The following is a 25,014-nucleotide window of genomic DNA, read 5'->3' as shown; positions in this document are numbered from 1 at the left end:
GTGCAACATTCTCCCTAATTAGCTGGTTTACTACATGTGGTACGTCCCCCCCCCCAGGAGAATTCAAGAACATGACTCCCACCTGCTGTCTGAGGTGGAACAGTCTGGACTGCTACCATCTCTTTCTGTGTCACCTGTAAATTGGGTCTAAAATTGTGCATGCCATGTGCATTTTTGTAGGTATGCTTAGTAAAATAACAGTGCAAGCCTATGCATGCCTACTCAGATGTAGGCATCATTGAGTTTAATGGCATTTAGGGCCCAATCCTATTCAATTTTCCAGCGCAGATACAAGTATGCCAAGGGGTTTGTGCTGCATCCTATGGTGTGGAGATAAGTCACAGAGGCCTTCCCAAGAAGCAGAAATGTTTATTCCATTACTTAGGAGCTGTATTCTGGCTGCATCAATGTTGGAAAGTTGGATACAATTGGGCCTTTACTCCCAGGTAAGTGTGTATGGGATTGCAGCCTAATTACCTTTTTAACCTACTTTCTGATTAATGGGGGGGGGGGGGGTTTAAAAGTTTTTTTAAATAGATTGATCTAATTCCGTAAATGCAACCTTTATAAGTATTTCTGTGTATTTTTGGCATGGCTAACAGCTCAATCCTATCCACACTTACCTGGGAATAAGCCCCTTGACTCTAATGTGACTTACTTCTGAGTAGACATGCATAGGATTGGGCTGTCAGTTGACAACTCCGTTCCTTATTTGCCATTTGTAATCCTCTCTTTGTTTTGAAGCTACCCCTGTGGGTAGCTTGGAGGCAGGCTGCGCAGCATGGCCTTTCCCAGTTTGAAGAGACACTTTGCCAACAGTCTGAGGCTAAGAGGCAAAGAAGGAAGGCCCATAGCCAGGGAGACAGACCAGGGACAGACTGCACTTGCTCCCAGTGTGGAAGGGATTGTCACTCCCGGATTGGCCTTTTCAGCCACACTAGACGCTGTGCCAGAACCACCTTTCAGAGCGCGATACCATAGTCTTTCGAGACTGAAGGTTGCCAATACTACCCCTGTGGGGAAGCAGAGGGGGCTCCGGGTGCGCAATTGCTGCTACAGGTGCAATGAACACACAATATGTCTGCTGATTTTTCCCAGCAGACATGTGGGAGAACATGGAGAACAAAGTAGAATGTTTTTGTGTGTGCGTGTGTGTGTTGGCTCAGTCATGTCGTGAGAATGGATGATGGCTGGATCCCAAAGGATCTCCGCTATGGAGAACTCATGCAAGGAAAGCGCCCTATAGGTAGATCACAGCTGCGATACAAGGACATCTGCAGAGGGATCTGAAGGCCTTAGGAGTGGACCTCAACAGGTGGGAAACCCTGGCCTCTGAGCGGCCCGCTTGGAGGCAGGCTGTGCAGCATGGCCTTTCCCAGTTTGAAGAGACACTTGGCCAACAGTCTCAGGCTAAGAGGCAAAGAAGGAAGGCCCATAGCCAGGGAGACAGACCAGGGACAGACTGCACTTGCTCCCAGTGTGGAAGGGATTGTCACTCCCGAATTGGCCTTTTCAACCACACTAGACGCTGTTCCAGAACCACCTTTCAGAGCGCGATACCATAGTTTCTCGAGACTGAAGGTTGCCAACATGGATGAATGAAAATCATCCTCTATGCACTGTGTGTGTGTGCCGGTATGTAACATGTTGGGGTAAAAAAACTAGCTATCATGTATCCAGTGTCTGCCCTGAAGAGACACAAAGTGCTCCAGGTGTGTGGTTTCCATTTGGGAAAATTTCTGCTTAGCCAGAAGTGCCCCCAATGCATGATGCACTGTTTTCTCTTCCTTGACATGGAGAACAACATAATATATGGATAAGATATGCCTATTCAGCCTCGAGAAAGCCAGTTATCCTATTTGCTGATTCCTGGCCTGGTGAGGCAGGTGAAACTCCAGCTGCAGAATCTGGCCTTGCCCCAGTTTTTGTTTGCTCATTAGATTGAAAAAATAGGGAAGCGATGAAGCTTTGAGAAAACCTCCTGCTTTTTTCACTTATGGACAAGCTACAGGGTGTCTCACATAGGCTGCAATCCTATGCACAATTACGTGGGCATATGCATTATTCCCAGTACCAGAGTGGTACTATACTTACTTCTATGTAAACATGCATTGCAGCCTTAGGGCTTCAAGAATGCTAGCTAACATAAGAAGAGCCCTGCTGGATCAGGCCAAGGGCCCACCTAGTCCAGCTTCTGGACTTCTCATAGTGGCCCCAGATGCCTCAAGACCACAACATACATTTCTCCTCTTGCCACTCCCTTGCACCTGGCATTCAGAGAAAGCCTACTTCTCTTGACTTGAAACCCATGATGAACTTTCCATCCATAAATCTGTCCAATCTCATTTTAAAGGCATCTAGGCCAGACACTATCACCACATCTGGGGCAATGGTTTGGGAGGTGGACTTGGACCTGGATGATCCAGGTTCAAATCCCCCCTCAGCCACAAAGCTTCCTGGGTGACCTTGGGCCAGTCACTTTCTCTCAGCCTCACCTACCTCACAGGATTGTTGTGAGGACAAGAAAGAGGGGAGGAGCAGCTGTGTAAACCACCCTGAGCTCTTTGGAGGAAGGGCGGTATAAAAATGTGAAAAATAAATAAATTACACAGATGAATTGACTATTCTACTGGCTAGAGAGGCTTCTGACATTTTCCCAGGATTGTGGCATTTCAGATTCTCTGGTCTTCTGCAGAGCAGCAGCCAGTATGATTCTTTTCCACTCACCCATGAATCTCCACCACCAACCTGCTCACCCAGAGATGGTGACACAGGCCAACCTCTGAACCATTAGTACAAGTTGCAGTGGTAGGACCTAATGTTCTTTTGCGGGCGGCGCCGTGAGGGGGTCCAGTGCGGGACTTTGCTTCAAGGTCCACAGAAACCTGGCACTACACTGACTTTGGTCTACAATGAAAGGGAGTCCATTTATCCATCCCAGTGTGCCTGGCCGTTGGCAATACAGCAGGTGCAAGCCAGATGACAGGCCCACTGGAAAATTCATTTATCTCACCATTCCTGTAGGAGACCATGGTAAACCATTTGCATGACATCCCATTTTGTTCTCCAAGAAGAGTCTGGTGTATAGGGGCCTCCCACATGCTGCAAGGGGTGTCATGAGAGGGCCACAGGATACCGTTCATGCTGCTGAACATAGTTTAACATCTGGTAACAGAAAGAGAATAGCAAACAGGAAACTCCTAGCTCCACCCCTGGATATGACTAAATGTAGTGCCATCTAGTGACAGACTCATATGAAGACACAAATCCGTCCACAGGGAAGCAGAATCCTAGAAAACCATAAGACAAAGAAAAGACCCGCTGGATCAGGCCAAAGGCCCATCTATTCCAGCTTCCTCTATCTCACAGAGGCCCACCAGATGCCTCAGGGAGCACACAAGACCGCAAGAGACCTGCATTCTGTTGCTGCTCCCTTACACCTGGCATTCTGAGGTAGCCTGCTTCTAGAACCAGGACATTGCACATACCCATCATGGCTTGTGTAACCTGTGATGAACTTTTCTTCCAGAAATCTATTCAATTCCCTTTTAAAGGCATCTAGGCCAGGTGCCATCATAACACCCTGCGGCAAGGAGTTCCACAGATTAATGACATGCTGGGTAAAGAAATATTTTCTTTTCAAAACATGTGCAGAGCCTGAATTGCCCTGTCCTGAGCAGGACCTGCTGTTTGGTTGGCTCTGCCCGTTGGGATGCATTCCAGAAACAGAGGCAAGAAAATTGGATCCTCTTCAGTCCACCATTCCTATCTTTCTAATCTAGGGAGAACTACCTGGCATCTCAAAGACCAGTAGGTTTGATGCGTTTGATGTTGCAAATGTGTTTGACGTTGAGGAACACAATACGAAATGATGTTACATACTTTGCATATACTGGCTGCTTTTCATTGAGATCACCCCAAAGTAAGAACATAAGAACAGCCCCACTGGATCAGGCCACAGGCCCATCTATTCCAGCTTCCTGTATCTCACAGCAGCCCACCAAATGCCCCAGGGAGCACACCAGATAACAAGAGACCTGCAAGGCTTCCTGGGAATTGTAGTTAAGAACATAAGAACAGCCCCACTGGATCAGGCCATAGGCCCATCTAGTCCAGCTTCCTGTATCTCACAGCGGCCCACCAAATGCCCCAGGGAGCATGCCAGATAACAAGAGTCCTCATCCTGGTGCCCTCCCTTGCATCTGGCATTCTGACACAGTCCATTTCTAAAACCAGGAGGTTGCGCATACACATCATGGCTTTTACCCCGTAATGGATTTTACCTCCAGAAACTTGTCCAATCCCCTTTTAAAGGCGTCTAGGCTAGACGCCATCACCACATCCTGTGGCAAGGAGTTCCACAGACCAACCACACACTGAGTAAAGAAATATTCTCTTTTGTCTGTTCTAACTCTCCCAACACTCAATTTTAGTGGATGTCCCCTGGTTCTGGGGTTATGAGTAAGTACCTTACTCATAACCCAGTTCTAACTCGTGTTGGCCCAGCAGTGCCAAGTGGCGTATGCTGTATCCAGAGCAGGTTAGGAACTGGCTGGTGGTCTCCTTGGAGTAAGGGAACATCTGTTTCCTTACCCCATGCAAAGCCCCAGCCTGCCAATGGGGCTTCTTGGATCTGCACCAGTGATATCACTGCTACGAGCCTAAGAAGCCGTGTGTAAGGCCTCCAGGCCTGGGAAGAAGGATAGGATAGGACACAGGATCTTGCCCACCTCCTGGGTCTGATCTGATCCCCTGTTCCACCCTACCCCACCCCAAGCGTCCCCTCCCCACCTTCATTCCACCCTACCCAGCCCCTACACTGCTTGATGCTTCTCTCACCTCCACTGGCAGCCATTAGTGGGGACGCAGTGCCAGTGGGACACAGCAGGCCTTCCCACTGCTGCTGCCTGCTCATGTGTCTGCACAAGTCTGTATCGCACGTTCGTGGCAGCTGGCGCTAGTGCCGTGGCTGTTGCACCAGCACTAGTGTTTGTTAGGACTGCGCTCACAGAATGGAATTGAAATCTTGGGAATATTGTACTTAGGGAGAGGCAACCGAGCATCTGGATGGGCCAAATCCAGTCCCCAAAGGTTTCCTATCAGGTCTCAATATAATCCTGACTCCAAGCTGCCCCACCTCTCCCATACAATTATGTAGCCACGAGGCAGTGGAGGTTTGGGATCAGAGTTTTCCTTCTCTCAGATGAGCTGCCCTCCCAGGCTAACGAGTCCCATCTGCCCATTGGTTGTTTAGTCACCTCTTAGGACAAGTACAGCCAAACTGAGGGCCTATTCTTATCCCCCAGCCCCCAGGGGTTGAACTAGATTAAAGCCACATTCATTGAAATGCCAAACCGTGAAGGGCATCTGGGAAGCAGCTTCCAATGAATGTGGCATAGGACCGTCCTAAACTGTGATCCTTCACACAACAGGACCGATTGTATGGACCTTGCAGCCTTATAAAGTTCAACAATTTAGCAGGCACAGAAGTCCGACATCCATAAATAAATTTCATTTCTCAGTTAAATACAAGAGACAGAAAGTAGCATAAGGAAACTACAGGTGTACTAGAGGGGCTGTGTCAGTGGGTGCAAGTGCTTCCAGGGACCTTCTAAAGGCCTTCAAATGACATTTCCAGAAGTGCTGTTTTAAGGTCCTCCAGAGGCCTTCTGGGGGGGGCGGCCACTTCCAGGCTTGCAAAGATCGCCACTGTAGTAAACTGCAATAAATCCCACATATTCTGAAATCCCTGTTGTGTGTATCTAATAATACGGTGCTGTGTTCATTTATAGACAGGTTTGTTATACTACAATATCTATAATATAAAATTTCTTTGGCATATAGATTTTTACTGCCTAGTAAAACATGCAGCATTTATTCTGTCCTCTCTATTCCATCCTGATTGACAATACATATATTGGCAATTTAGTTTGCATCCAGCACTTTCCAGTAAGCGGGTGCTTGGACTTGGCTGACATGTAAACGCACAGAATCCACGCCATACCTCATTGCTGGGTCGATCAGCTCTAGGATTTCGCCTCTGGCCTGACTGGTGGTCCGAAGTGAGGTCTCCTTCTGTTCCTACGCAGTCAGTGGTCCTGGCATTCATTTTATATTTCTGCACTCGGGTGACAGGGGGAATTTTTGTTCATGTGACGCTGACTCAGAATGTTCCTGGCCCCGACAGTGCTGTTGGGCTGCCCGTCGTGTTGTGCCCTTTGCTCACACAGACTCCTTGCTTCGTGAAGAATTATGAATCAAACCATCAAGGGAAGGGGAGCACCAGTTCCCAGAGGGCCTGAGCTGGCCAAGCAGCGAGGAGAGAATGTGAGCAACTGTACAGCTTGTGTCCCAATGCGATTCCCTTCGTGCTCCATACGCTGCTAGTAAAGCTCACATTTCTTGCGCAGCTTCCCTGCTGGGAGAAGCTTGTTCCAGCTCTCTGAGAGTCTCCTGCTTTTGTTTCTCCTCTTTCACAGAAACTGCTCTTATTACAGGGAGGACTTATTAGCATGAATGCAACTCCCACACCCTTCTCTCTCTCTCTCTCTCTCTCTCTCTCTCTCTCTCGTTCTCATGGTTTGACGTACAGAGAGATGACAGCAGAGGCCTAACAATGTATGGCAGACTTTTTAAAATAATGGATTCTTGTTCCCCTTAAGCAATGAGAGAGCAGCGCAAACTGGACTCACCAAATGCCCGGGGCTGACGAAGGATTGAACAGACTCTTACAATAACTGAATCTCTCCCCCCAATTTTGTTATGTCTTAATATCAGCCCAGAATAAGTCACAAAATGTAGTTTCTTTCTTTCTTTCTTTCTTTCTTTCTTTCTTTCTTTCTTTCTTTCTTTCTTTCTTTCTTTCTTTCTTTCAATAAAAGAACAGTCAAAAGCAAAAGACCAAGTAGGGCTATACTGTGGGCCCTCCTTATCCGTGGGATCAGTAGCCACAGATTTGATTAACCGCAGATGCCAAGACTGCGGCTGGAAGGCTTCAGAGGACCTCACGGACGTGACCGGATGTGGCTTCCAATTGCATCAGGGAGGTGTTTTGAAGCATGGGGAGGCAACACGCTGCCTCCCTGTGCCTTGATGGGCCAAATCCAGACCCCAAAGGCTTCCTATAAGGCCACCAATATAATCCTCACTCCAAGCTGCCCCACCCTCTCCCATACAATGATGGAAGGAAGGAAGGAATTATGGAAATTAGACTTTCAGTCGTATCCAGGAAGCCTTCTGAGGAGGCTGGGTGCAACCTTTTGAGGGCCAGGAGTGGTGCCCAGGGAAGTTGTTGGAGCATCACACTGCCCCCCCCCCAGATTCAATTATTTGCGGAATTTGGTATCACAGGGGGGTCCTGGAACAGATCCCCTGTGGATACCGAGGGCCCACTGTATATGCTTCAAGGACGTCTCATAGCCAAAGCTTTTGCGGGGTAGGAAAGGGCCAGCTCCACGTTGCAGGTGAGTCTTGGCCCACAGTCCTCCATGAACCCCTTCCCAGCTAGGTGTGCTCTGAGGGAGTTACTTGACTAACTGAAGGCTAACACATGAAGGCTCTAACACATGAAGGCTCTGGGCACAGAATGTGTCACAGGGATTGCTGTAGCAATGGGTCCTTGGCAGCTGCCCAACTATGTCAATGACCGATCTTGTCTCTGGCAAAGGACTCCAAAGGGACAGGGAATTATTGCGCAAGAGACACGATCAACACAGTTGTCAATTTTATTATTTCTCAGGGAGCTACTGCATTTAAAAAAACAAAAACAAAAAAACCTACATCCTTTCCCTTATATTTCCACAAGTCAAAGGACTGGATTTTTTTAAAATGAAAGCTGAACATTTGGGGGTAGGAGTATCAGAGGGGACTAGGCCCACATTAGACATCTCTAACTAAGTCCCAGTTTAGATATAAAGAAGGCATTAAACGTGTCTAAATCTTAGTTCAGAGAAATGAACAAATCTAATTCCTTCATTTCGTAGCGCTGGTGCAGTCTGTGTTGACCGGTGAAAGGCGAATCAGGCCCAGAAAGGGGACTAGGATTCAGCAGGTCTGAATCCACTGCTGAACGACCCCCTTCTTGGGTCCAATCTGCCCTCTGCCCTACTCCATTGACTCCCATTCTGCCTGCCCCTGCCCCATTCCCCTGCCTCTCTCCTGATACCTGTGCCATCAGCAATGGGCACTCATTGTCTGCAGCATGTATGCACTGCTGAAACAGAGACGCCTGCGTTGGCTTGGCCATGTCATGAGAATGGCCAATGGCCGAATCCCAAAGGATCTCCTCTATGGAGAACTCATGCAGGGAAAGCGCCCTACAGGTAGACCACAGCTGCGATACAAGGACATCTGCAAGAGGGATCTGAAGGCCTTAGGAGTGGACCTCAACAAGTGGGAAACCCTGGCCTCTGAGCGGCCCGCTTGGAGGCAGGCTGTGCAGCACTGCCTTTCCCAGTTTGAAGAGACACTTGGCCAACAGGCTGAGGCAAAGAGGCAAAGAAGGAAGGCCCATAGCCAGGGAGACAGGCCAAGGACAGACTGCACTTGCTCCCAGTGTGGAAGGGATTGTCGCTCCCGAATCGGCCTTTTCAGCCACACTAGACGCTGTGCCAGAACCATCATCCAGAGCGCGATACCATAGTCTTTTGAGACTGAAGGTTGCCAACTAACTGTAAGGCTGTGCTTGCTAACATTGCTGCATTTATGACAGCCATGTAGCTTCTCACTCATCCAGAGGTGTTCTGAAATGCAAGGAGGCCACTTGCAACTTCTTTGCATTTCATAAGGCCTACCAGAGGTGTTGGAGACGTACTTAACCAGATGTGTGTCTCCAAGGTCTCCAACAGGCCTTCTGAGACATGATGAGGTTGCACACAGCCTCTCCATGTCTCAGAAAACCTCCTGGACGAGACTGGAAGTTATTTCCTGTCCTGTCAGGGAGGTCAGGTAAAGTAGTTCGGAACCTGCAGTTAATCAAATCCACTGGTTCCAAACCCATGGATACTTAGGACCCACCTTCTCATGAAGAGAGCAAAAGAGGGCACATTCCTCAACTGCAAAGGGCAATAAGTAGGCAAACTGCAAAGGCTCCAAAAGGCTCCAAAACAATGGCGTCCAAATAAACTCTCCTTAATAGTAATAACAGCATTTTTGCCCGGCCCACAGATGTATACATTTGGTCCCTGTTGCGTATATGCAACGTTGGGCAGGATCCAGTTAATTGTTGCATTCCCAAATTAGAGATATGAGTTAATGCTGGGTATTAAAGAATGATTGCTTAAATCTTGGAGTGCTGTATTTTTGAAGTCAATCATGTTCTGAAGCATTCCACAAAGTATATGCATAAACCACAAAGACTGAAACCATACTGTGGGCTAATCATTTATTGTTTGTTTACCATATGAATGCCTTTAGGTTTACAGTAAACTGATTTTTTTTTTATGTTGAGGCAGGGGAGACCAATTAATTTCCATCAGTTAATTCCCATTGAAGTACACGGTGATCTCAGCGGAGTCCAAACAATTGCATCCTCCAGTTTTCCACCTCCAGCAGCCTTCCTGAGTCACTGATTACTATTCCTCCTCCAGCTATTCAAGCATTTGGCTTTCGGTTGAATGTTAATCGCCACCCTTGTAATGCCATTTTACAGACTCTGAGAGAACATCCGTCAGAGGTTTGTATTTGTTTTTTGGGCATTTGTACACCATCATTGTCAGCCACTCAATCTACGAGAACACCACCAGTATGCCTCATAGGCATTACATAATGCTGTTGTTCATTGAGCACTTTCAGTTTGTTGAGTCTCAAACCAACACAATAATGGAATACATGACACACCATCTTCAGGGGTCCCTAGACTAGCTCATTTTCTTGCTTTGGGAATAGGGCCAGTGCTTCAAAGGTTGAAAGCACAATCTTTCTCCTAAAATATCTTCAATATATGGTGGATAACTTCATCTGTTGCTTTGCAAATTAGCGTGATGAAGAAAGGGTTAGAGCCCTTGAGAAATTGAAATTATTTCAGATAAGCATTTTCTGTACGCAAGGAGCATAGTATAATGTAATAGCATTATACACAGATGTGATTATATTGGGTCATGTTAGCAAAAAGCATTACAAAAATCTCTCTCTCTCTCTCTCTCTCTCTCTCTCTCTGTGAGTTTCAGGATTGTGTTTTCCAGAAGTCAACTATTCTTCTGTTTGTCTCTGACAGCTCAGGCCAAAAGCAGGGGCCATCACTCAGTGGTAGAGCTACTCTGCAAGCAGAAGACCCTCCGTTCAATCTCCGAACAGGGGGTCTCCAGTCAGGGATGGGAAAGACCCCAGACTGTAACGCTGGAGAATGGTTGCCAGTCAAAGTGCACAGCAATGAGCAAGAGATGCTGCAACTATAATCCTGTGGCTCTGGACTGACCCAAGTAAAACCAAAATGGTCAAGTGGGCAGTGGCAGAAATCTATCACAAAAGTCCACTCTTCTGCATTTGCCCTGGTCATTTCTCCAGTTGCCTGGTCACAGGTGCCCAAAGCTCAGAAGATACCCAGGACATCATGATTAAAACCAACAAATATGGGGGGAGGGGAATTCCATTGCAGCAGCAGGCTCCATTCCTGCCCTGTACACATTTGTTTAAACAGAGAGCCTAAGCACACCTAGTTACACATGCCTGGGCATCTCTCCAGATGAACAGATACTCTGCCTTTGTCTAGGGTTTCTCACCACACAGAGAAGTCCCCGTGGGGGTGCATGTGCAGACTTTTTACATCATATGGGCTGGTGCTGGTGATCACTGGTAGAATACATACTTTGCATGCAGATCTCGTCTTGCAACATTTCCAGGTTAGGGAAGGCTCTTTTTTGAAATGCTGAAGCACTGTTGTCAGTCAGTGTAAACAATACTGAGCTAGATCTGTCTCGGTGTACAGCAGTTTCCTATGTGCTTTTCATTAATCCCAGTCTTTTCCATTCCCAGGAAAGTATAATACCATCTTTTGTATAGTTAGTACCTCTTTACTACTTTTCTGATTCAGCCCCCAGCATCTTTAAATTACGTCCGTATCTAACTTCTGAAACAGCAGCACTTTCAGCTGGCAGCAATTCATCAGATACTTATTTCTGAGCTTTCCATTGATTTCACAAATCCTGGTAATCTTTGCCCAGTTTCTTGGGCTACCTGCTTTTAGATACACATGATACAAGGTATACTGTTAGTTATGTTATAGTATGCTTACCTGAAATGTAAGCATGGTCCATCTCTCTTTGTATGTTAGACTAGAGTAAAAAAAACTGGTTTCAGTTTTTAAAATGGTTTCGTTTTTTTTACAAATTTTTTGACGGTTGGCTGGGACTTGGTGGCTTGTCAAATGTTCTTAGCACACAGGACATTCTGATAAGACTATACAGGCACAATGAACAGCCCTTTGTTTTCAAACCACAGAGAGAAAAAAATAATTCTGCAGTTTGAAACTTTCGGTTTGAAGGCTTTTCAACACACAGGCTCAGTATCATTGCTTCAAGCTTAGAGACTTCATATATAGGTAGATAGCTACACAATATTTTTAGAGCAACAGGCTGAACACACATGCTGGGAACAGTATTATACACCAAAACCAGTTTTAGTGCATACACAAGTGTAACTAACAATATAACACATTATTTTGAGTAAGTTTTAGTGGTCTAACAGCATTAAAGGGTTTAAGACAACATATCAAAGTTATTTTCCAGTTCACAGCAAAGTCATTCCGGTTAACATTGCAAAGGTCAGGTTCTCAGAGAAAATGCAGAAGATAGCGATTTTTTTAGCAGAGCCTGCAACCTTTTGCAAGCATGTTGCATTTCACGAGCTACAAGGAAGGCTGAAGTAAGTCATTATGAGATGAGGTCATTTTGAGCAAAATTGAAAGTGCAGTGCCATTTGCTAACTGCTAGGGTTCTGTGAATTGTCTGTGATGTATGTATAAGATTGCCTATTATGGGACATCTTGTGATTTGTAACCCACCAATGATGTGTTTCAAGGAGGGAACCCCAGATTGTAATAAAAGCAAGCTGGAGAGAGCGCTCAAAGTGTGTGTGTGTGTGTGTGTGTGTGTGTGTGTCTTCACTCTCACTTCAGACTCTCAACCTTTGGAACCTTTGGATTTACAATAAACGCTTGGATTTGATTACCACTGCCTTCTGAGTTTGCTTTGGAATCTTGGGATCTCTTGCAACATCTGGGATTATCCTGCAACATCTTGGGTACCTTGCAACACACAAATTTTTAGAAAGGGGGGGGGGGGTGAACAAAGCAAGTCAATTTTGAAGCTGAATTTAGAAGTCACTTGAAGGCATCAGAGCTCAACCCCTGCAAGATGAATGGAAACATTCCAATTAAAATGGATACAATGTCCTCCACATCACACCCACCTGTGACTTTTGTTAGATTGAGCTGCAGTAAATCTGCATCAGGAAGAGTGGAGAGGCTGGGATGTAGGCCTTTCAGAAACCAGCTCTCATCGTTCCTGGGCTTTTCTTGGAGAAGCAGGTAGTGCTCCAGATGTAGTACGTGAAGTCAATGGTCTAATTCAGTATAAGGAAACTTTGGGCGCAGTCCTAACCAACTTTCCAGCACTGACATAGCTGTGCCAGTGGGGTGTGTACTGCATCCTGCAGTGGGGAGGCAGTCAAGGAGGCCTCCTCAAGGTAAGGACATGTTTGTTACCTTACCTTGGGTCTGCATTGCAGCTAGGTCAGTGCTGGGAAGTTGGTTAGGATTGTGCCCTAAGTATATTCTGGGGACGTGCTGGCCTTAGAGGTCTTGTGAATAGGACTCCAGATGTTGACACAGTTGATTTACAGCCTAAATCCCCGGGTTGTAACCTGACAGTGTTAGCATGGAAGCAAAGAAGAAAATGAAAGCAAAACGGTTTTTAAGTCGGAACTCTGCTCAGGGAAGAAAAATTCTCCTTGCTGTTTGTACATGGTCAGGTTATGCCCTCCACGGGTCCTTGAAGCTTCCTTGTCAGATGTTTGACAATCAGCTGAATTGCAGGGCTCCTTGTTACATGTATTTGTGCAAGCTCTGCCCAAGAGAGCTGCTTAGTGCTTCTTAATTGGCTCTTTAGCCTTTAGAGGTTTGCCTACGGCTTTGCTCACCGGAACAATGGCGAGCATTCAGTGTGCTGAGATACCCCCACCCCCCGGCAAATATTTAACCTCCTCTCTCTGCGTGGAGGATAAAATCTTCCCTTGGATGGAACACAGCAGGTGAGTGCTCCACTTTCAGGTGGGAATGATAAAATATCATCATCATCACTAGGTATTTATATACCGCCTTTCTGGTCATCGGATTACTCCTCTGACTTCAGTCAAGGTGGTTTACATAGCCAGGCGTTTCTCAATCCCTCAAGGGGATTTTTACAATCATAGAGGTTCTCTCTTTCAAGAACCAACAACATTTCAGAATGGATGTTCCTGGTTTGGTCTCACTTCTGGCCTCCGGTTCTCCCACGCAGGCTGGCAAGCAGCTCCATCTCTCACATATCCACAAGAACATAAGAACAGCCCCACTGGATCAGGCCATAGGCCCATCTAGTCCAGCTTCCTGTATCTCACAGCAGCCCACCAAATGCCCCAGGGAGCACACCAGATAACAAGAGACCTGCAAGGCTTCCTGGGAATTGTAGTTAAGAACGTAAGAACAGCCCCACTGGATCAGGCCATAGGCCCATCTAGTCCAGCTTCCTGTATCTCGCAGCAGCCCACCAAATGCCCCAGGGAGCACACCAGATAACAAGAGACCTCATCCTGGTGCCCTCCCTTGCATTGGCATTCTGACATAGCCCATTTCTAAAATCAGGAGGTTGCACATACACATCATGGCTTGTAACCCGTAATGGATTTTTTCTCCAGAAACTTGTCCAATCCCCTTTTAAAGGCATCCAGGCCAGATGCCGTCACCACATCCTGCGGCAAGGAGTTCCACAGACCAACCACACACTGAGTAAAGAAATATTTTCTCTTGTCTGTTCTAACTCTCCCAACACTCAATTTTAGTGGACGTCCCCTGGTTCTCATGTTATGTGAGAGTGTAAAGAGCATCTCTCTATCCACTCTGTCCATCCCCTGCATAATTTTGTATGTCTCAATCATGTCCCCCCTCAGGCGCCTCTTTTCTAGGCTGAAGAGGCCCAAACGCTGTAGCCTTTCCTCATAAGGAAGGTGCCCCAGCCCTGTATTCATTTTAGTCATTCTCTTTTGCACCTTTTCCATTTCCACTATATTCTTTTTGAGATGCGGCGACCAGAACTGGACACAATACTCCAGGTGTGGCCTTACCATCGATTTGTACAACAGCATTATAATATTAGCTGTTTTGTTCTCAATACCTTTTCTTATGATCCCAAGCATAGAATTGGCCTTCTTTACTGCTGCCGCACATTGGGTCGACACTTTCATCGACCTGTCCACCACCCCAAGATCTCTCTCCTGATCTGTCACAGACAGCTCAGAACCCATCAGCCGATATCACATCTCTCAAATATCCGCTTTCCAGGACTTGAGAGGTACATAGAGGTAGTGGTGTAGCTAGAGGGGGGTGCAAAGCACTAAGTTTTGCAGGGAGCCTCAGCATGACTTGCAAGTGGCTCCTCCAATTTGTAGCCATTCCAGGTGGGGGGAGCAAAATGAAGGCGAATGCAGGATGGAGCACTTGGGCAGTCAAGACTGATGCCTCCGTTTTGCTCCCCCCACTTGAAATGGCTCTGAAGGGGAGAAGAAGGGGCTGCTTGCATGTGATTCTGAGGCTCCCTGCAAAACTTAGTGCTTTGCACGTCCTCTGGCTATGCTACTGTCTGGTGGTGTTCTGTTCACTGTCCAATAAAGTTGGCTTCAAAAAAGTCCTGCAGTGTCACAGTTGTAGCAGTTGCAACTTTGCTTTGGGGAAGCATCCAAGGCTTAGAGCCTTGTTGTTTGATGTGGAGTGCAAAGAGCAGAAGCACTCTGAGGGTTGAAGGAAGGAACTGGAGCAGCAAAAATTACTGGAGTATCTGCAGATGCCAGGACCTCGACTGGAGGATGTCCCAAGCACAACCAGAAGTCACTTTGGGTTTGTGCTGGAGACTTCCAGTCTCCTCCGGAGGTCGTCTGAGGCCGCCAGCCATGGATGTAATTATCCATGGAATTCAGTATCTGTGGGGAGTCCTGGAATGGATCCCCCATGGATATCAAAAAGGATCTCCCATGGATCCCCCACTGTACACCTGGCTAGGCAGGAGTTGGACAACAATAATGGAAGTGAGTTGAGGCATGGTGGTTGCATGTTTTTGGATGCATCAAACCGGTAACTGTCACCGACAGAAAAATGTTGACCGGTTTGTATCTGTCTATGCAGCCCTTAAAGGCACAGAACCTCTGCCCTTAAAAACAGCAACTCCTGTGTACTGCATTTTTAAAAAGGCAAACCCAGGAGGCTTCAGAATGAGATTGTCATGTAAGAGAACTCGAGGAACAGTTTCTGTTCTTCAGTAAAAGCTTGTGTGAGTGGTGTATGATCTCCTCAGGAGCATGAACATTCCCAGGTCCGGATGTGCTAGAAACCAGACAAAGTTTACAGATAAGAAAAAAAAAAAGAACTCAAGCAGAACATGTCACCAATCTAAATTTTAGGCCCTGGACTTTTCCACTAAGTTTTTTTTTTTTTGCAATCCATTGTGAAGCTAAGCAGGGTCAGGCCTGGTTAATACTTGGATGGGAGACCGCCTGGGAATACCTGGTGCTGTAGGCTTATACCATAGTCTTTCGAGACTGAAGGTTGCCAACCATAGAGCTATGAGAGGAGGTCTGCTGGTGGGCTACCATTCTCACATATTCAGTAGTGACAATCTTCCAAAAGCACACAATGATAACCACATCTTTATGCCAATAAAGGTCTTACTGAACTGAACTCATAACCACATCACAAAAGAATGAGCAATCCCTATGCAAATGTTGACAAATGTTCAGCTGTGTTGATATGTTTATCCTGAAGTAACTCCCATTGAGTTTATCAGGATTTAATGGCAATAAAACAGACGTAGGATTATAACCAAAGGAGTCTAGCACAGTGTTTCTCAATGTTTGTCCCCCGCCATACCACTTTGCATGACCCACCTATTGGAAGTATCACCAGAAGTAACTGTCGATGATGTCATCAGCAGTTACTTCTGGATTGGGAGGCTGGATGCAACACAACAAATACTGGTAAGAGGCTCGGGGCAGATCATAGTGCATGAAAAGCACATATTGGAGCTCTCCCTACCGAGCCTCCACTGCTTGTCACACTGCGTTGCTAGTCTCAGTGCCAGATGGTGGGGGTTTGGAGGTCCCATGCGTTCCACCGGGCATCACCTCAAGTACCACTAGTTGTAGGAGTACCACTGCTTGAGAAATGCTGGTCTAGCATTATTAAATTGAGGGTCAACCCGTATTTTATGTGAAGGGTGTATTGTGGCCCAGAGGTTTCTTTCCTTTTTTTGTTCTAAATGGCAACTCTCTCTCTCTCTCTCTCTCTCTCTCTCTCTCTCTCTCTCTCTCTCTCTCTCTGTGTGTGTGTGTGTGTGTGTGTGTGTGTGTGTGTAAAATTAGGGTTACAATTGCTTTTGTTTTTCTAAGCCAATTCATTGGACCGCATTACACATTTCATTTGGCCCTCTGAACACTTTTCTGTTTTCTTTTGATTATCTAAGAAGACCTTTGAAGAACAAACTCATAAAGATAAGAGCCCTTTTGCTTTTATGTGCCCTTCAACAATTAAGTAGGGCAGCTTCTCCCAAGGATCTTTGTCCTGCCTGGGATTTAGAATACGTACAGTATAGTCATGTTCTTTTTCAGAGCAATGAAAAGGTTCACATTGTTTTTGTTTTAAGAAGAGCATCACATAGTCACAGACTGTCATAAATAAGATTATGAGGGAGTTATCTGATGGGATCTTTTCAAAAGGGCAGTATGCTTGCTGTCCAAGATGAAGACTAAAATGCAACTGAATGCATTACAACTGGCATAATCTTCAATGGTTATAGATAATGCCCTGGAATAGAAAACACTTTACAGATCAATGGCATCTATTGGAGGATGCAGGGGGTCCAGCTCCATGTGATGCACTCGGGGGGGGTGTGTCAAAATTGTGGCCAAATTTGGCCAAAATTGTGAAATCTTTGTATTTTTGACTAATACCATCATGTTATATATCATGCAATGTGGAATTTCATGCAGAATGCCATGAAACAAACTGTGTTGAAATGTCTATATTCTAGCCAAAGAAATGGAGTCTGTATTCTTTCCAGAAAAGGAAAACACATGTGCCTTATGAAACAAAAAGCAGATATCCTTGATTCAATACTGACCAATAAGACAGATTGCTCCAAGAGCCAATGAGGTTGGCAGAATGAGGCAAGGGGTGGGTGGAACAGGGAAGGAGGAAAGATTGGCTCAGGAAGGGGGTAGGTTTGGTGGCAGAGGCATCTGCCAAATCTTAAAACCCTTCACGGGCCTGATCGACCTTCCCCAGTCAACACAGGCTTGCGCCAGTTATATAGCTGACACAGGTCCAAATTGACCCACAGAGCCAGCAGGGGCTCACCCCAGGGAAAGGCAACAAATGTTCCTTTACCCTGAGAAGGTCTCCAGATGCCACCACAGTTGGAACCACAGCACTGCTGTGCGGGGAGCTGTGATGGATTGGGCCATCAGTGAAGCAACATTAGCCAGGGGTTTGGGCCCATTGTCTTCTGAGCACTTGTGACATGCTCATTTAGAAATCAGGATGGATGGAGTGCCAAATAGAGCTGAGCAAATAATTTTTAAACCAAGTCTGAGTGTTTACAGGAAAAATGGAGGTGGATCATGTGCTTTGGTATTCTCACAGGACAGTAAAGGCTGACTCTTCCTCATCGCTGCATGTGAGCTCTGTAGGTTTCTGTCCTCTGTGTGTGTGGGGCGTGTGTGTGTGTGTGCTCATATGGCTATAAATAGTTTCTCAAATGATGGTGCTGTGCAGGTTCACATAAATTCAGTACCTAGATCCTTCTTATGATATAAGAACATGGTGGGAGGGGAATGAGGGAGGATCTCTAGTCCCCTTTGAAAATTATTTTCTTTGATGTAGAAATAAAACATGTGCTGTATTTCCCCCACCCTCTTAGCTTTTTAAGAATTTTTCTTGAATGAATGGAAATGTCCTTTTTCTGAATAGGGTTTCCAACAATCTGTTGTTTGACCATGGCTAAATATGACCCAAAATTCAAAGTCAACGTTGTGTAATTGGCAGCGTACTTTTAAACTCCATTATTGGGGTTATTTGATAGCCATTGAAGGAATTGAGGGCACCTGACTCCCCGTTCCCAGGAGATCAAGGGCCAAACTCTCCTTCACACGTTAATCTGTGAAATTCATTGCCACATATGTAGTGATACACAACAGCACAAAAGGCTTTAGAAGAGAATTGGCCATATTCAGTGATACTACCCCCTTTCTGACCTCAACACTCACATGCCTTCCTGTCCCAGTCACTACTGAGTTCCTACCCCTCCCTTCCCTACTCTGCTAACCCCCCAGCCCCCATCTACCCCCTGTTCTGACTTACAGTAGTGGGGCTTTTTCTGGGCCAGCTGTCACGTGGCTGTGGCTGCACTCTGGTGAGTTGCTTTTCATAACAGCCATCAAGCATGCTGTGCCACCAGAACTCATGCCCAGAGGATCAGGCCCTTTACTCTTTAATTTAGATATCTAATTATGGTTGACCATATTTCACTGGTCAATTCACCAAGTTTTATTTATTGACCAATCCGAGGTTAATTCTTTTCCTGAATATTTAAACGTTTCAGATGCAATCCTAAACTCACTCACTAGGCAGGCAGCTCTTCAAGGCAGCACTTACTTCCCCCACTTAGCAGGGAACACACCCCACTGACCACAGTGGGACTTCTTTCTGGGTAAACACCCATAGAATTGCATGATGGCTACATTATTTGCTTCAAAGCAAGTTACTTGCAGCCTGTAAATGGATGCTGAGTAAAGGTTAACCTGAAGCTCCTGTGGTTAGAAAGTATTTGCTGTGTTGACAGAGCTGTGAATTCCAAGGTGATGACTCCTGTTTGCCTACATTCACAGCTGCAACTCAATCAGCTTCAGTTCATCATTGGCTTGATGCTAGCTTGTGACAACTGCCAACTCACCACTAGCTGTCACTCACGTTTTCCGGGGGCTTTCCCCGCCCCCTGTAAGGACACGAATAAAAAAGGATCATGAGTCTTTCTTGCCTGGTTCTTCTGTAATAAGTGTGCAATAGCATTCAATTACAATTGTCAGAAAAAAATTGCAAAGGTGACCTGAACACCTGACTTTGCGGCACAGCTTCACACAAGACCGACTTGCTCCGACAAGGACTGTTCTCAGAATTATCATAAAGATTACAGATCACAGTACAGTTCAATAAGCACAGCGGTTTCTGCTCCTCTTGCCTTCAGTATTAAAGGTCAGCCTAGACAAGATGATGGTGAGATGGAATGCATTTCTGTACCTTTAAAGCAATGCTTCCCAATCTTCTGGGGCCCACGACACCCCACCCATGCTGCAAATTCACTAGCTCCTAGAAGTAGCTAGTAGACTAGTAGTAGCTAGTAGCTACTAGTAGTAGCTCCTAGTAGGAGCTACTACTAGTAGCTAGTACTAGTAGTAGCTAGTACTAGTAGTACTACTAGTACTAGTAGCTCCTAGTAGTAGCTAGTAGCTAGTAGTGTAGCTGCTAGAAGTAGTGTAGCTCCTAGAAGTAACTGTTGTGGCATCTTGCCTGGATGCCTTTAAGAAGGGATTGGACAAATTTCTGGAGAAGAAGTTCGTTACAGGTTATAAGTCATAGTTGGTATGTGTAAGCTCTTGGTTTTAGAGGCAGGTTGCCTCTGATTGCCAGATGCAGGGGAGGGCACCAGGACGCAGGTTGTGTCTGTTGTCTTGTGTGCTCCCTGGGACATTTGGTGGGCCACTGCGAGATACAGGAAGCTGGACTAGATGGGCCTTTGGCCTGATCCAGCAGGGCTCTTCTTATGTTCTTATCATCACTAGTTACTTCCAGGTTCAGAGACCTCGAAGTGACTCTTCAAAGACTGGTAAGAGGCTCACAGCAGGTGGGAGGGCCTTCCCCAGTGTGTGAAAATCCATGTGCGGGAGCATGGCCAGCCAAGCCAAGCATCTTACCAGTCTTTCACTGCTAGCTGGCCCAATCCTATTGGCTTTGAACATTTCCAGAACAAGTAGGTGGATCAGGTCAGCTACAAGGGCAAGGAGGTAGATTGGAACTGGGAAGTGGGCAGGTTCAGGGGCAGTGGAGTGGGTTGACTGAGAAGTGAGATGGCAACTTCGCCTCTTAAACAGTTTTGCAAATAGTGCTCTCTCTCTCTCTCTCTCTCTCTCTCTCTCTCTCTCTCTCTCATATGCATGTATGTTTGTATGTGTACACATTATACTACGTATATACTTTCAGAGAAATGTATTCATTGCTGCAGATTTCTAATTGATGAATTCCATGATAAGCTCCAAAGGCATCGCAGTATTCCCCAGAGCACAGACTGAAACTTAGAATGTATAGTCCTTCTCACTGATGTGATGTAGTCTTCCTCTCCATCAACATATTTATACATAAATCTCCCAAGAAGCTCTTACACATTTGATTAAAGATAAATCCAATATAGAGGTGTTGTGGTGTTGTTTAACAAACAATAAAAATGGCTATTCCAAAAGGAACCATTCTTCTGTCTCATAAGAACATAAGAAGAGCCCCTCTGGATCAGGCCAAAGGCCCATCTAGTCCAGCGGGGCTCTTCTTCTGTCTCCCTTTCTGTTTCACGACAGCTGTTCAAGCTGGCCTGCTCCATTTTCTTCCCATTTTTGCTCATATGCACCAAAATCTGGATTTTTATGCAAAGCTGGATAAAGTTTCAGGCTGTCAGGTCTTCATCAGCAGTTTTCAACTTTCTGTTGTGTCAAAAAAAAGCCGGGTTATCAACATTTTTCTGTGTTCATTCTCTTTAGCCTCTCAGGTTTGCAATAAATCTTTCCATTGTCTTTGAAGCTTAGCTACACAGTTTGACATCTGTTTTCTCTCATCCCGCTGTTTTATTCAAACAACTTCTGTCTTCCCCCTGCCTTGGAAGACTGAATTATCAGCTAGTTTTCCTGCTTAGTGGTATTCAGTAGCAGAGATGGAATCTACGCAGAGATGGAATTTCTAGCCTGTACATGATGTTTTCCCATAACTATAAGTACAGGTTGATTTCAATCACATTGAAATCATTTGCCTCCATTTTGCTCCCCTCCCCCACCTGGAATGGCTCCGAAGGGGAGGGGGAGAGGCCACTTGCACACTGTGGTGAGGCTCCCTGCAAAACTTAGTGCTTTGCAACCCCCTCTAGCTACGCCACTGCAGCAGTGCACATGTGTGAAAGGGCTAAAGCTCAGGGGCAGAGTACCCACTTTGCAAGCAGAAGGTCCCAGCTTCAGTCTCAGGCTTCTCCAGGAAAGACTGGGAAAGACCCCTCTCTGGAAACCTAGAGAGCCCCTGCCAGCCTGTGTTGCCAATACTGAGCTAGATGGACCAATGCTATAAGGCAGCTTGTACGTTCCTAAATTGCATGTCCAAAGTCATCATGAGGACCAATGAGATACAATGAGATGGTAAAACATCACAACTACCTTTGCTCAGCTGCAAGATCCATTGACTCCAGCATAAATTCTGTTTCCTCCATTGACCAGCTGGCTAGTGACAACCAGGGCATGACGGTGATAATCTTTCCTTGCTCATCTTCAGCATCTAATATTCAGACCTGTGGTGCTTCTGCACCGCGTGGAAGTTGCATTTATCTATCATAGGTAAAGGTGAGAAAAGGAGAAAACAGGTAAAGGAGACAACAGTGACAATGAAATAAGAACATATAACACCACTTTCAGCTCTTCTCACTTTTGAAATTTAAAAAAAAAACCAAAATCTACACAAAAAAATGGTTTGGTTTTTATTTATTATTTAATGGATGTGTGTGTGTGTGTGCGCGCGCATGCATTATCCAATCTGTTGACACTATACAACCTATATAACCTACCTGGTGCACTTTTAACGTGATTATAACTTATAATGTATATTTTGAATAAAAGCACCTAACAGCACTGCTTTCTGTGCTTCTAACTTGTGGAAAACACCAAAATCCATGAAAAATAATAAAACCATTTTCTCCCACCTGTAATCATAGGTTATGCACACCAATCCTCCATGAATTTGATTAAAAGCCATCAGAACTACCAGCCAGAACATCACATCTTGCTGAATTACACAATTCAGACTTTATATGATGCTATTTCATAGTTGACTCTTAGTATACTCTTTATACAGAGAGCATCAGTGTGGCTATAAAACAAGACTTCCAGTGCAATCGTAGGCATGTCTACTCAGAAGTAAGTTTCATTATGTTCAAAGGGGCTAGCTCAAAGGAAAGTGTGTATAAGATTGCAGACTTCCAGAACCATTTCAGCATGAAAAGCATGATCAGAGGAGGCTAGCCTGGGAGAGGGGCAGCATTTGTGGATGGTTTCCATGATTAAGTTAATGGACTTCAGACTCTGGCCCAAGTCCAGGTGGAAACTGGGCATGCAGATATCCGAGAAGCTGGAAAGAGCTCCAGGATCCATTGTCCATCTCCTGCTTCCCTGGGGATCCTTCCCAACATTAACACTGAGTCAATATTAATTTTGGCACCAACTCCTTGTTGTGTTTTTTTCTCTCCTCTCGTTTCCTTAGTGGTGTTTACAGGGCCTTTCAGTCGGCAGTCCTGGGAAACGGGGAAGGTTCACCAAGAAATGAACCTCTCCTTTTCATTATCAATGTGGTGGTGGTGGGGCGGGATATGCAGAGGCCATACCGTTTTGAAAATGTTGCTGGGCAGAATGCCAGCCAAGAAGAAGGCAGCAACCAGATCCCATAATATCTTTGTGGTGGCTCCTTGTTCCATTACAGAGAGAGAGAGAGAGAGAGAGAGAGAGAGAGAGAGAGAGCAGCAACTGTTCCAAAGTAGATGAAATCTGCATTACAAATCTGTCCTCTCTACAAGGCGTTTAACCCAGTGAGCAGCTAATTCAAGTGCTCCTACACTCCATTTTTCCCCCTCCTGAGATGGTTGTGAACCTATCTAACTTGGAGATCACCATCACACCATGGCTTCCAAGTTGATGCTTTACTGAAGCCTTCACATATCCATTTATTATGTATTTTCTTTGGCACTGGAACAGAAGTACACATACTATGCATATTATATTGGTCTAATTTATTTATACCCCCCCCTCTCTCTCTCTCTCTCTCTCTCTCTCTCTCACTCACTCTTTATAGATGTTGCTCATGCTCATTCATTAACATATTGATTACATAACAAGATTAAGAGTCCATTCTGATATTTCCATTTTTTCTCAAGGAAATATCTGCATCAATGAACATTAATATCCACAGTCTTTTTGTCAGCGGAGGATGTTTGAGTCAGTAAAGCAATTTTCTAATAGGTTTTGCTTCTATCTAGTGGCAGAAATGTGAATTGTGTGAAGGAGGTGCTCCTCCATTCAGGATGTTGGCAACCAAAGTGCCCTTAATTCTTCCAATTTCGGAGCACAGTAAGTACGAATAGAGTAGAATACAAAAGCCTAAGAAAAGTTTATGCTCTTTGAAAGGGTCAAGTAAAAAGCCTCCTACTTGGTCACTTGTGAGAAGCAGAAATTCCTTCTAGACATAACAGCATGAGAATTCTCTTCTAGGTACACTGGTAAACTGTTTTGTGGGTTCTTAAAATCTGAGAATTCCCCCTTGAAGAACAATTGCAGAATGGGAGCAATCAGGGAAGAATTTAACTTACTTTACCAATTTCTTGGTACCACAGTCACTTCCTTTACCAATTGAACTCAGACTAGGCAGGAGAATCAATAAAAATAAATCAGTTTATTAAAGGGTGAATCATTTTGGAAAATACACTTAAAATGGAAACACAAAGCTTGCCCCCTCCTTTCTCTTTGCATATTGAGCCCTTCCCGCACTACTGTACTGAGGGCCCTATCCTATCCAACTTTCCAGCTCCGGTGCAGTTGCAATGCAACCCTGAAGTAAGGGTACAAATGTCGCCATACCTTGAGAAGACCTCTGTGACTGCCCCCACCATCGCATACCCCATTGGCATGGCTGCACCAGCACTGGAAAATTGGATAGGGTTAGGTCCTAAGTCAGGACATCCCTCCTCTGTTGTAAGCTGACCAGAGCTTTGTTTTGAATCAAAACGGTACACTGGAAAAATTTCCAGCTTGTGATTGCTTTTGATGACATAATTACAGCTATACTAACAAGTCCATTCCTCCTAGCACATATCCCACAAGCCATGCAGATAATACCAGGAAAAGTTATTAATAGTGGGAGGATTATTTGCTTCTCTTCTGAAGAAACTGATACTGAGTGATCCCTTTTAATGAAATGATCTACAGGTGCCTGGGTGATTTAGCACCTGGCATCTTGGATAACAAGTACAGGCGTGGCTTCAGACGTGTAGAGAGAGATAGAGAGAGAGAGAGAGAGAGAGAATATATGCATTCATCAGTATGGTGAGCCTGTTCTTTCCATAGAGGTGGGTCTTCTCCTGCAGAGGTTGAGTGCAGGCAACCACCAGCTTTGCCCTCCACCACAGAGGTCTGCAGTTCTCTACTTCAGGTTCCCAAGACAGGGGATGAATTGGTATTCTGGGCAGTGGGGTGGATTGGGACCCAACACCCGAAGTGGTAGGGAGCTTCTAGCTGTGAGTTCGAAATGTTTGTTAAGGCCAAGCCAAAGTGAAGTCAGTGAGCCAGATTCAAGTTAGCATAGGAATGCGACATGGCATTTGAATATTCGTGCCTATTCAGAGGAATTCCTATATTATAGGAAAATACATGGAATATAAGCCAGAGATGTTTCACTGAAGATGATAACATATTCTCAGTGGTGTACCT

The sequence above is a fragment of the Tiliqua scincoides genome, chromosome 7 (genome assembly GCF_035046505.1).
Source record: "Tiliqua scincoides isolate rTilSci1 chromosome 7, rTilSci1.hap2, whole genome shotgun sequence".
Classification (NCBI taxonomy): Eukaryota; Metazoa; Chordata; class Lepidosauria; order Squamata; family Scincidae; genus Tiliqua; species Tiliqua scincoides.
The sequence above is the reverse complement of the archived record's forward strand: the minus strand, read 5'-3'. Positions refer to the sequence as shown.